This window comes from Mya arenaria, chromosome 13 (assembly GCF_026914265.1).
Source record: "Mya arenaria isolate MELC-2E11 chromosome 13, ASM2691426v1".
In the NCBI taxonomy this organism is placed as follows: Eukaryota; Metazoa; Mollusca; class Bivalvia; order Myida; family Myidae; genus Mya; species Mya arenaria.
The window spans coordinates 39,428,333-39,441,744 of NC_069134.1; the positions used below are offsets into that span (position 1 = coordinate 39,428,333).

A 13,412-nucleotide genomic window follows, 5' to 3' on the forward strand; every position below is an offset into this window, starting at 1 on the left:
TAAATAAAAATGTGAGATCACCCCTATGCACATTTTCTTAATTGTATTTTATTTAATTGAGGCATGACCTAGTTAGCATATTCATGAATACATACTCAGCAAACGAACCTGATATTTAATATGCACGTGAACAAGAGTAATCTACTCCATTGCATTAAGTGTCGAATTGACTAAAGCTGATCAATACTCGTTTCACCTAAGCTGTGGTATATGAGTATACTACGTTGTACATACATTGTGAAAACGTTACCATATTTGGAAATGTACTACTCCTATCCGTTATAGTTTTTGCCTTTTTAAAACACTTTAACTTCGTTTTGTAGGTTTTGTTTTCATTCAATCAAAATGTATGGTGGCAAATTCTGTCGTAAGATAACTTGATAGCGCTCGCGAATTGTTTCGTGCTAGCCACTTAATTTTAGCGATAATTATCTAGCTATCAAGTTAATTTTTGCGATACTTTTTTGGAAAGGTAAATATCATAAGACTAGAAACAGCATTGAAAGTGCCCAGTACTGCCACTGATTTCCCTTTAATGTTGTACAACACTTACAAGTTAACTAGTTATGGTTTGCGAATTCTACTTAATAAGTAACATAATAACTGGTAAGATCCGTGTCACCACTTGTCTATAAATATATTTATTCATTATTTCTACTTATATATTTAGAATTTTACTTAGTACGTGGTAACACGAATCTTATCTAGTTATATGCCATCATAACATTTAGTTTTTAATTTGTTTTTTTTGTTAAGGTCAAGATAAAACTACAATGACGAAAGCTAAAGTGTTTCGTTTTGTTAAGATCATACTTTTGTTTTTTGATATACATGCGGATATAATTTGCTTTGTGGTATCTGTTTATAATGGTTGAACCAGTTTGGAATCAATGGTACGGCAGGAAATAACAAGACAACTACAAAGGTGACGCAATCTAGGCAGATTAAACGAGACAAACTTTAGAAAACCCCGAAAACATCGTAACCATCGGACAGGTACTAAACTGAGTGTTTTACTCACTTCTCCTCTTAGTTATCGATTGTGTATTTCGTTGCGCTGTATATTTGTTTGAAAAGTTTCGGAAGACGGGATAATATGTTGGGAGATGAAAGGTATTTGCATTCAAATGAAGATTCGCATGAGGGACATGGGGATTAACTAAGCATGTTGCAGTGAAAAGTTGCTCTCTTAGTTTCCGCCTTCTTCATAAAAAGTAAATGGATTCATGTGACAAAATTTATAATGATATGACACTTGTAAAACAGAGTTAATGAATATGTATTTTTAATCTCAAAACGTTTTACAATTAAGGAGTAATTAACAGAAATGTATATTTCCCTTGTTTTCACACCTGAATAGTTCTACACTTCATACCTGAGCAATTTGGAATACCTGGGACAGTGCAGTATAGGGGATTAAAGATCAGGATTATAGTAACTGTTGACTTAGTTTCCCATTTAACTGACCGTTCCGCAAGGCGGTACCTAACAATCCTTCATAAACATACCTAGTTTGTTTTTATATAGTATATATGTACTCTGCTGTTTGTGTTGTTCCATATTTCTTGTGTGTGATTTCTTGTGTGTGATTTTTATGTCTTGGCATTTACCCAGTGCCATTAAACCGGGTTTATGTTTAAACTTTTTGCTACTGAGCATGTTTCTGTAGTTTTTCACATAAGTATTGTAAACAACATCGTTATGAATGGGAAGGGTCAAGGTCGATCCAAAAAAGTACAGAACCTCCAAACAAAAGTTTGTTCTCTGAAGTCAGCAATGAGAGTGTTGGAGACACTTCGGCAAGTAACATTTAAAAGCTAGTTTCAGACAGTCACTACTATTATGAAAACTCTTGAAGTAAAAATGGAGAAAAAATGTCAAGCAACAACGTAAAATATTGAATGATCAGATACTCTTTAGATTTTGACAAAAAACAACAACTTGAAGACACACTTGCAAACACAACTAAAAACTACCCAAAACAAACTTCTGAACTAAAAGAGAATGTATTATGTCCACTAGATTCCAACAAAGGCGGGAGGGGTGACACGGGTCCTTATAAAAATCGCGTATCATGAGGAAGAGAAAATTAAAAGAGCTAAGAACATCGGGCAACAGAGTGACAGATGACAAATCACGTCTCAACACTGGACTTTTCAATAAACTCTTTCAACTTGAGCAAATTCAGAGTGTATGGTTTTTTAACGTGAGGTGCACCCCAACGTTAAGGCTAAGCATTTGGAGTATAACGTCTAAACCGTTTTGGGTATTACAAATGTATTTTTTTTTCTTTTTGTCTAACATTAAACACGTAGGAGTGTTCCATTTCAGTTTTGTCAGCTATGCTACAAACATTTACTTTCAATGACATGTATTCTGAGGCTAAGCATGGTCAAGGCCTTTGGAAGGTTAATAAGTCATTATAAGTAAATAATCATAATAAGTGCAATTGTAAGGCGTTTTCTGTTGTAACTACATATCTAGTATTTATGTATTAAAATAGTTTATTTTTTCCAAATTTCATCAATATGATGTTGATATTCTTGCATGTTTTTGTTTTGTTATTTTTCCCTTTTTCTAAATTTGTAAAAAAATAAGATTAAAGGATTTTTTAGCACAATTATTAATTTCTTGATTGATTTTAATGTATATTACACATATATAGTGTGTTATTTTATGACGTATGTTGAATATTATATATTGGTGAATAAATGAAATTCGCATGAAGCCACGATGTCTTACGTTGCTGAACAATAGGGTATTTAAGAACCTACTAATGGAAACGAGTCCGATTACAACACCGGCGACATATATGTAACCTCTTGAATGAAGTGAATGTACACATTTTACAAGAAATTGTACAAACGCATAAGATCTTAAATTGTTTTATGCTGGTATGTTGTAAAATGATTTTATGAATGAGACTGTGAATTGATTTAAGAATTTGTGTGATATTGGGGCAATGTTGTTCACTGTTCAGTTGCTGTTGTTAATGAAAACACGCATATTTTCATCCGATGTAAGTACACGCATGATTTTAGGCTAGGCAGAGGCCCAGATACTATTTTTTGAGTATGGATTGTAACTGTTTATAACCACTTAAAAACAAAAATGCATGTTTTTTTCTATTCGTTTAGCCTTTTCACTATATGCATTCCATAAAGCTTAAACTACGCTGCATCCGTTCTTGATACGTGTGCTTTATAAACATAATTTAGACATGTCTGACAAAGTGCATACTTTATGTTTAACTTAATTCCTTTGAGGCACAAAAAGAGTAACAACTATCTGAAAGTCAAACGCATTGTCATAGCCATCAAGGTATCGCTCTGTTTGGGTTCATACTGTCGAACATTTTTTTTGTCCGTTTGGTTTGTTTCATGTCCAGTTAAAATAGTTAACGTCACCAGTATTCATGTTTTCATGATCAATATCGATTCAAAGACCAAATTTTAACGTGATTCCAAGCACAAATTATCATATAATTATTTAAAAGGTATTACTAGCGTAAAGCATATTTCGAAATTACATTCATATCACAAATATATCATGGTCCGGGCACAGTAGAGTTATTATGGTGCCCAATAAAATCAGTTGTAAAACACAGACGGTGCTCCCTATTGGCAGTAAGGGTTCAGCTAAAAACTTTATATTGTTCTGCACCCTTTACTTTTTGTAGCACCCTTCTGTCCTTATGTAGACCAATATGGAAACCCTCCTGCCTTCAAAAAACGTAATGCTTAAAATGATCAATTTTTTCTACTGTTTTGAATAATAGAGTTTTCACTATGGTTATAAGTACATACATACTAAATAGACTTTGCAGATGAAACTTAAACCTGCTTCAATTAAACACAATTCCTATTTTTTTTTTATTAAATTTCCTTTATCTATATTCTTCACAGCCCATTACAATGTTTCCTTTTCTCCCCAATCACCGTGCCCTTTTTAGGCCATAATTGCCATAATTAATAGTCATTATTACATAACAATCTTCACCATTGTAATATTTTGCTGAAACAGACTATATGTTTTATTTAAAGACTTTTTTGTTTTTTAAAGTACGATATTAAAAAACACTCCGAATAGTAAATGACAACAAAATAATACCTTTTTACCTACTATTCTTACCAACTTTTTACTTGTTACGATCTAAATTACTTATAATAACAATTGCTTGTAGATAAGATTCACCCTACTTTTTTTATATAGCTTCCTGTTTTGATATGTATATGGCGATATTAGAATGTGTTCAAGACGCAATTTAAACATTTTGCAAAAGTTTTTTACTCTTACCTTCTTACTTCTCAGTGTTTCCGGATATTTTTAAGTAGACTTGAAATAAATGTACATTTATATTACATCCATTCTACAGCGTATTAAGATATAATATTAAGGTCACCGTGTCGTGGAATTGTTATAAGTGTTAAGGTTTTTTCTGTAATTTGATTGGCTGTACTTTCGGTTTACGATCATTTCGTTCCCTAGATATTTAGTACCCTCCGATTTTTGGTCATTTCATAACCTTCACAGTCATTTCGTACCCGACCTAAAGTCAATCGTAACCTTTATTTTATTTATCTGTGAAGTGATTTTTACATATGAAATGCATTTATAAAGTAAATATAGACTCAAAAAGAAGGTTATATGTATGAAAGTGAAATTAGTATATGAAATAGTAGATGATAGAAATGACTGAAAGGAATGAAAGAATAGGAAAATGTATTACTAGTATCACAAGAAAGATGGACTTAAAGGGTATGTGTACTGGATAAACATACATGTAGACATATGACACTAACACAAACATATAGAGCAGGGCAAATTGACCCCGCGACATATATATGAATCTGATATAAGTCGTAAGTCATTTCGTAACCTTCTGATTGTATTAGCAGATTCTTTAAAGCGCCATTCTGATTCAAAATCAAGTTATACACATGTATTACAAACATAAATTTGAGTGATAAACCTTTTACTACTTTCTAAATAATGCATTTATGAAAAATATTAATTACTGTTAACACGACTGTAACCGTGTATTTAATAGCTTAAAACGCAAAAAATATTAAATGATTGGTGAGTGCTAAAAGATTAACTGTGATCTACTATTGTTTGAAAAGGTAGAAATAACCATGTTTTTAGCACCTTTCTTTCATATTAAACTCGGTATCCTTCATAAGAACCATTGTTTTTGACATTTATTCATCCTTTTTGGTATATTTTTTTTCTAAACAATTGTATTAATTGTGGTAAATCTTATTTGGGAGTAAGGGTGCATTTTTAGCTCGACCATTCGAAGAATAAGGATGGCTATACTACTCGCCCCAGCGTCGGCGTCGGCGTCTGTGTCGGCGTCGGCGTCCAGATAAAGTTTTGGGGCAAGTTTGGATTTTCACTTATAAGTCCAATACCCTTCATTCAATCGACTTAATACTTCGCACAGTTGTTCAGGGCCATCACATAATGAGGTTAGATAACTACATATTATCAATTATACAAATTATGGCCCTTGATTGACTATGGAACTTAGGCTAAAGTTTTAGGGCAGGTTGGGATATTTATTAATAACTTCTATACCCTTCGTTCAATTGACTTAATATTTCACACAATTGTTCAGGATCATCACCCAATGAGGTTATATAACTCCATATTATCCTTTATAAAAGTTATGGCCCCTGGTTGACTTAGGTTAAAGTTTGAGGGCAGGTTGAAGTTTTAGGGCAAGTTGGGATTTTAATAAAAAAACTTCTATACCCTTCATTCAATGCTCTTAATACTTCGCAGAATTATTGACCACCATCTTACAACAAGGAACATAACTCCATTTTAACCCTAAATACAATTTATGGCCCTTGAATGATTTTTTATTTTTCTTTAAATTTCTGTTGAAAGTCTGCCAATCTTTAAAAACCTGGTTTTGTCACATCGCGATTCTTGTTCACTTTTTTTATTTGATTGTTTTATTGATTTTGACAGGCATATATTACATCGTTATTGTAGTTCACTTCTAAGTCAAAGCGGCGTAGTCGAGCGCGCTGTCTTGCGACAGCCCTTGTTAATGAGGTGCTAATTGCGCCTACACGAGATGAAAATAACTTGAATTTGATCAGCCGGGCGGTTCAACATAATCAGGACGTGCGAAGTTTTTTGTTCATTCCTGGTAAGTTGTGGTATTTGTTCAATTTTCTTTAATAATTCCGACATGTCATTTTGATTTTATATAGTGACAATACTACTTAACAGCTATATCACATACATTATAATTTATTTCATTTCATTCATCAAATATATGTATTAGTAAACTTCGGGAGGATATTGTATTGGACATGAACAGAGAGAGTGTCCGTTTGGTTCAATTTATTTACGACGATAAATTCAATGCAAGACCGGATGGACGCCATCGAGAACGATCCTCTGAGACAGACGGACAGATCGCTGCCAGCGGCAGACAATAAAACTGGTTACCATGGCAACAGACGAGGATTCAACGACCCAGACGTGTGCCTCATCACGACCGGGATCAGAGAGTAAGCGGGTGAGGGCATTCTTCAAATGGTCAAAGACGTAATAGCCGCTCTTGGACAGGAAGTGGCATAGGCAGTGCATGTAATTGGGGCGACACGACTCAGGGCAGAACGACCGGGACACCTAGGGCCAATTAAAATCAGCTTCCGTTCCCTTCAGGAAAAGGTGCTCATACTTCGAAATAAAAGTGTTCTTAAGTACTCAGAATTGTACAAATATGTGTACATTAATAGTAGCAAATCCCATGCCGAACGCCTTATTGAACTGAATGCCAGAATACTCCTGAGTCAATGACTACAAGGTAAAAACTTCCGTGTGTACAGGGAGACACGGCTATTGGCATTGAAAATATGACAGTTCTGGACAAGATACAAAATTTAGGCCCTAGAAAACATAAATCAATCGAAATCTCAATCGTCGATGAAGGGTAATGTCTCGAAATAGAATAACTTTAACAATTTGTATATTTATTCTTGCGAAATGACTACTTTCACTTTCTTCATATTTGGTGCCTTTTAAGTGTTAAGGGTCACTGCCTTTGAACTTTTCCTGATTGGCTGTTTCTTTCGGGAAGGGTATAAAAAAAAATTCGCAGTTCTTCATTCGAACTTTTTTCGTCAAGTTGCTAGTTTGTGGTTAAAAAAGACCCTCTCTACCTACCCTAAAATAATGCTTTGAATTGAATTTAATATGTTTGGATTTTGTTGAGAGTGTTTTAGTTTGTTCAATGGCGGGCGTTGATTTCGCAACATATACATATATATTGTATAACCTGAAGTTGCTAGAAGAAAGGGTGGATAATTGAACAGCGAAACCAGTTTTTCAACTTTAGTGAAAGAGGCCCGTTCAGGACGTTGATATTGATGCGGTTTTTCTGGAGAGACTTGTGAGTGTTGCTTTATTGTTTTTGTACATTATTCTTTGAAGAGAGGCTTTGAGAAGAGAGGAAAAGAAGGTTCCAGTGAATTATAAAAAACCCACTGAACTATGTTGGAACGACGTTAGCAAGCGTATAGGACAATAAGGCGGGGCCTCCAGCGAGAAGTTAGCCAGATTGACGTCCCCTATGCACTGTCTTGGAGTTCGAGATGAGCGGCAGGATGTTTGTCTCGATTCGGACTATGAGGATTCAGACGGGAAGGTCGACGAGATGTTAAAAGAATTGGAATTCCTTGGTCGATAGGAAAAGCGGCTTCGTAATTACACGGAAAAAGAGGAACTGTGTAAACGCCTTGTGAAAAATAAAAAAGTGGAGAAGCTTTAAAAGCGTAATACTCTTTTTCATCCCAAAATTTCATCCTCGTCTGTTTCTGAAAATAAAATGGGCATAACCTCTTTAAGATAAAATACCAGATTAAAAGAAAGTTGTTGCCAAACAACTGAAGAAACTTAGTTTTTCGTTATCAGAGCCTGATTGTTGTAAATCTGACAGTTCGTCGTTTTCATTAGACACTTCTGAAAGTGAAAAGACAGTAGCGTCAGTGTCTAACAATAAATCTAAAAAAACTCAAAAAGACGCCAAAAGAGTCGGGGATTCAAGCTAAATCGTCGGCTAAGGTCAGGAATTCTCAGAAGTATCCGCATTCTCAACTACGATATGAATTCGTGATTCAGAACATTGGTTTTGAAGAACTAACATTAAATTTGTAGCAGACAACCTAGAAATTATTTCTGGTGCTTCTACGTCTTATCTGGAGAAAAATGGTCGTTTAAATTTATTGAAACGTATAATGTATTTGCAAGAATTCTCATTTCAGTTTTCCAAATCTGAAGTCCTTTTATGCAACAGTGTTAAGAGAAATTGAACAAGGGGATGATTTTCATTGAGACATGCATTTTAAATAAATCGAATGCCATTCTTGCAGAGTTTCAAGCAAGCCGGGAGTCGAACCATCGTATCCGTGTCAAAAATGATGATACAACAAATGATGACAGGGCAGTATGGTTTTGCAGTGTTTTATCAAAAGAATAAATGTGCACATTAAAGTACTTACTCATTAGTGTTCAAAGGGAAATTGAGAATGCTTCAGCATGTTTGTGAAGTTTGTTGGCAGAATGATTGAAAAGGAGTTAAAAAAGAGCATCCTGAGTGCTCATCATGTTGCTCTCACTCAAGATCTGCCTGACAGTCAAGTCTATTATCACGATTTCAGTTTCAGGAAGAGTTGTCAGATATGTTTTACCTAAATTCTGCGATCATAAAGTTAGTTGTAACAATTCAAAAAAACCCCGAAAGGGTGTGATATTAATCGGGCAAAATATCAGAGCGATACGAATGATGTAAATAAATTGACACATACTTTGATTTTAAAACACACACATTCGTGGCAAGTTTGTAAAGTGTTGAATCCTTCGAAATTTTCAGGGATGTAGTTAAATTAGTCCAAATTCATGAAAAAGTGAAAGAGTAAAGGCAATTCAATTTTGAGGGGTGTCGCATTCCTATAAATAGTAAGATAAATTCTGATTATATCAGGTTGTTGTGGTCGAATTTCGGGTACAAAGATATGTTTTAGTGTGATTTGTTTAAATTTGGTTTTCCAATATGATTTAGAGGTAATGAGAACAATATGACTACAATGAAGGATACTTGAATGTATGAAAATTATAAAGGGGCTAAAGAATTTCCGATGCAAGTTACACATTATTTGAGAACGGAATGGGAATGTAATGCTGTGATGGGCACTTTTAAAAGTAATCCTTTCAGTTCGAAATTACTAATTTCGCCGCGAAATACAGTTCCCAAATAGTCAGTTGAAGATAGGAGAGTCATTTTGGATTTGAATAGTTGTACTAGCAGAGCGGTAAACGATTATGTTCCAAAATACTGGTATAGAGAAGAATCTGTTTCTTCGATATTTCCTAGGTTATATTTTTGCTAGGTTGGTGGTAGCAAAATGCTAAGGGTCCTTAACGTGTAAAAAAAGGATTTGTTTTTTAGACAAATAGGCATATGTCCATCAAATTATAACTTAGTTGTATATATTTGGAGAAAAAAAATATTTTGCGATACCGTTTTGACAATGGGTTGTAGATCGTCGGCGCAAATATGTCAACGTGTGACGAGAACCATTGTTTTTATAATGTTGATGATAGGGGTAGCAATACTGAATTATTAAGATGACCTGACAGGAGTAAAGAAGCTTTCAGAAGTCTTATTTGCTTAAAATACTTTAGGAACTTTTCAATAAATGTTGAATTTAGCTATCTCCTAGGAAAAGTACGCCTCCGTCAGAAATTATGAACTTTTGGGGTGTTCTGTTTAACAGAGGTTACTTCAGTGAGGTAAGTTGAGATACGAATATTAGTGAAGTGTTGGATCTTAAAGGAAAAGGCGAGTAAACGACAAGTACAGTCATTGTTTTGGAAACTTAATTTCGCTGGTGCATGTGTTAGCCAAAGTCGAGTTTTGGTTGCTAGAATCTTGAATTGGTTAAGAGGATTGTACAAAGTAGAAGTGAAAGATAAGTTAAATATAATTTCAATACAGGTTTAAAAGGATTTGATATGGTGGAATAGATATCTTCCTTTGTTTAATGGAATTTCCATGATGTCTGTGAATAGTTGGTCGGAATCAGACAGAAATGGTTTATTAGTTCATTTTAAATGCTCAAAAACTATTTAAGCAGAAGAACGAATTTTAGTGATCTTTTTAATTGCATTAAAGGATTCATGTTTATGCCCAGTGAAGGCTTTTAAAAAACATGTTAAAAGAGGTCCAAGTCGGCCTGTATTTTTACCAGGGTCAGGTCAACCAATTTATTATAAGTACTTTTATTTATCTTAAAGAAAGAAATAAGTGAAACAGGTTAAGAAGCTAATACGTTTTCTACACATTATTCCTTCATTAGATAAATGGGTACTTTGTGTTTCAATTAGGATTACCATCAGATATTATACAACTCATGGGGGATGGGCATTCGGCCGCGTAAAAATCTGATTTAGAGTATTCCGTTCATGACAAAGTAAAAACTTCTAGATTTATTGTATATGGATAAGAGGAAAAACAATAACGAAAAGTTTAATTTTGACTTAAATTGATTATAATTCTTGTTGCTTCAATTTCCAGAATTTGAATAAGCAGCCTTCCAATATTACTATACATGCAAGTCAACATTATTTTTTATAGCTTTTGTTTTTTAACAGGTATTTTTATTATTATTTTTTTTATTTTTTTTTTTTTTGGGGGGGGGGCATGCAATGGTTTAATGTGTATGATTTTGTTATGTTATTTTGTGTGCGTCTATTTTGTGTGCTTTTATTTTGCTTTTTGGAGATAGGTTGGCAGTTTTCTAGTATTTGATATGCATTATTAAATATGTGTATTCATTATTTTGTGAATTATACAACTTGACTTTATTCGATTATCAATACAATACCATTATTAACAAAAATGTGTTCGTGTTATTTATTTACGAGTTTGTTTTACTTTTATATTGAATAAGATGAAAAGTAATTGTCTTAAAGTCACCTTCGTTTGAGCAAAACAATAATTGCTTTATTTTGAATTTAAATATATAGTTTGACGATGTACACTATGACAGAGCAAAATTACATAATGTGCTATTAGAAAACGAAAAGTGAGGCCCGTACGTTGATCCGGTGTTGAAAGATCCGGCCGCGATTGGAACCCTGCAGCAATTAATTCAACGGCTTTTTTATACCAGTACATTACCTTCAGTGTGGCGTAGATCTTAGTTCAAAGTTCATATATATAAATTTATTGTATGAAGGCCTCCGGTCAAATCTAAATCCTGCTTGCGACGCCGAGATTGAGTTATAAACTTGAGTAAATTATGTAAGTCTTCTATTCAAACTGCTGAATATATATTTTGCTAAATACATCAACAAAGGCTATACACCTGTAATTTTGGGATTTGTACAACTTCCCTTTTTGCTCCTTTTTGTGCACTGGTATATTATAGATAGGGTCCAGCTTCTCGGAAACTGTCCTGATGTAAATATTTGGTTATAAATACGTTACATATATGGTAATAAATAGAAAAGACCAAGGTCAAGTACCGTAAGCAGATGTCAATATGCGTCCATTTTTCTTGGCCAAATGAATTGCTATAAAGGCTCTAAGCTAACTTAAACTAAGTAGAGACATAATGATTAGATAAATCGGTTAGTTAATATTCTTATTTAAACCACAACGGTTGTTTTGTAAAATTAGAGCACGTACAGTTAAGTTATATCTGATTAATAGTACAAAAATCGATGGAAAAATACGTGCATTAAAAAAGAAAAAGCTCAAATGCAAGGAACGATTCTTGAACATGTCATTATTGTTGAATCAAAGTAATATACATGAAATAAGCAATACGTGTTAACTTTTGCTTAACTTAATTATCCGTCGTAGGTTTTCTGTACGTGTACTGTCTAAATTAAAAAAAAGGAATATGTACGTTTCATTCGAAGATTACATTGGACGAAAGTATATATCAAACAATGACATAAAAAAGTGATAAAAACGAACAATATAGTTTATTAATTGAAATAACATTTAAAATAATATTAAACAGGACTAAAACAGGTTATCGTTTTAAAATAACTGCTTCAGTATGTATGCTTGAAGTGTAAGTATATAAAAGGAAAAAAAGAGCGTTGCTGTCAGAACACGAACGCACGCCGAGTGTGTCGAATAAGGGACATTACCCGACAATTAATAATGGCAAAGTTTTGAAAAATATCTTTGTTATTCTACATAGCGTGATAGACTAAACGCCTTTTGCGATCTTATTCCCTCGTTTCTCATGATATTTAAATTGATTTCGTTCCCTAGAAAACAAAGATGGAAATAAGCAGGAGCGTTCAGTTCGTTATCGGAAGCGATCTGACGTATTGCTTGATTTTCATAAATTGGAGAGAAATATATAGTAAGTGGATAAGCTATAAAAAAGGTTAAATGTTAACTTATTCTGGTCTAAGACAAATCAGTCAAATGCTATATAACGGCACTTAATTTCAGGAAAGGAGTGGAACAGTGAATAAATAGATATGAAAAAAATATGTTACTAAATTTTCTATATTAACCACATCATTACATCTTAATCAGAATTAATACACGTACAATTACGTGATATGAAATTAAAATTAAAGAAAACATCAAATGCAGGATTTTATGTTCTTATATCGATCAAAAATCATTTCTTATACACAAAAAGGAACAAATAGTTTAGCAAGATTCACATATGCGTTTTATCATAGTGAACCTACTTACCAAGTTTCACGTGTATATCCTAAACCTTCCATTGCAAGATCAATATTAAAGTCCTTGTACTTTACAAGGGGTCATGGTGATAACGACACCTGCAAGACAATGATATATCTTTCTAGGAAAAGTTATACTCACCATCCACCGCCACGAGGAAAGGATAACACAAAAACAACGAATAACCGACGAATTTCAAAATCCGTTCGACATTATATGGCAATCGAAAAGACTGATACTCGTTATAGTGTTTTTTAATGGAAAGTATATTCATTCTGCATTTCCTCAGTTCATTCTGGAGACGAATCTACATATTGGGACATTGGAAATGCTCACGTTAGTGGTCTGTGTACATTTATAGGATAAGTGTTTCACACACTTACGGATAAGAGTTTCGTGTGATAACATGTCAAATGTACTGCCTGAAATTCTGGGAAAGCCATATGTAGTTATGTTTCATAGCTTTGGTTAATGAGTTTGAGATAAAGGAGGAGCACTTATATTCAGGTGAATATAGGATATATGATTAAGTGTCTAGGTGGAATTAAGAAAGTGAAAGAGACAAAAGTAGTCAGGGTTTTTTTAATTGGCGAAGGGATTTGATTTTTAGGGTGTGCTGTAAGTGATACGGATTTAAAATTTCTGATTGATTGGTAATAGTCCAGTTGAT

General features: G+C 33.6%; 1 protein-coding gene across 1 annotated transcript in view; it reads right to left on the minus strand.

The window, feature by feature from the left end:
• The window catches only part of LOC128214989 (uncharacterized), a 30,308-nt gene extending 25,877 nt beyond the window's left edge, over positions 1-4,431 (minus strand). The window contains exon 1 of the mRNA XM_052921723.1: positions 4,297-4,431. The gene's annotated coding sequence lies outside the window, so the exon portion shown is untranslated. The remainder of the gene's footprint in view (positions 1-4,296) is intronic.
• Positions 4,432-13,412: the final 8,981 nt, after the last annotated feature.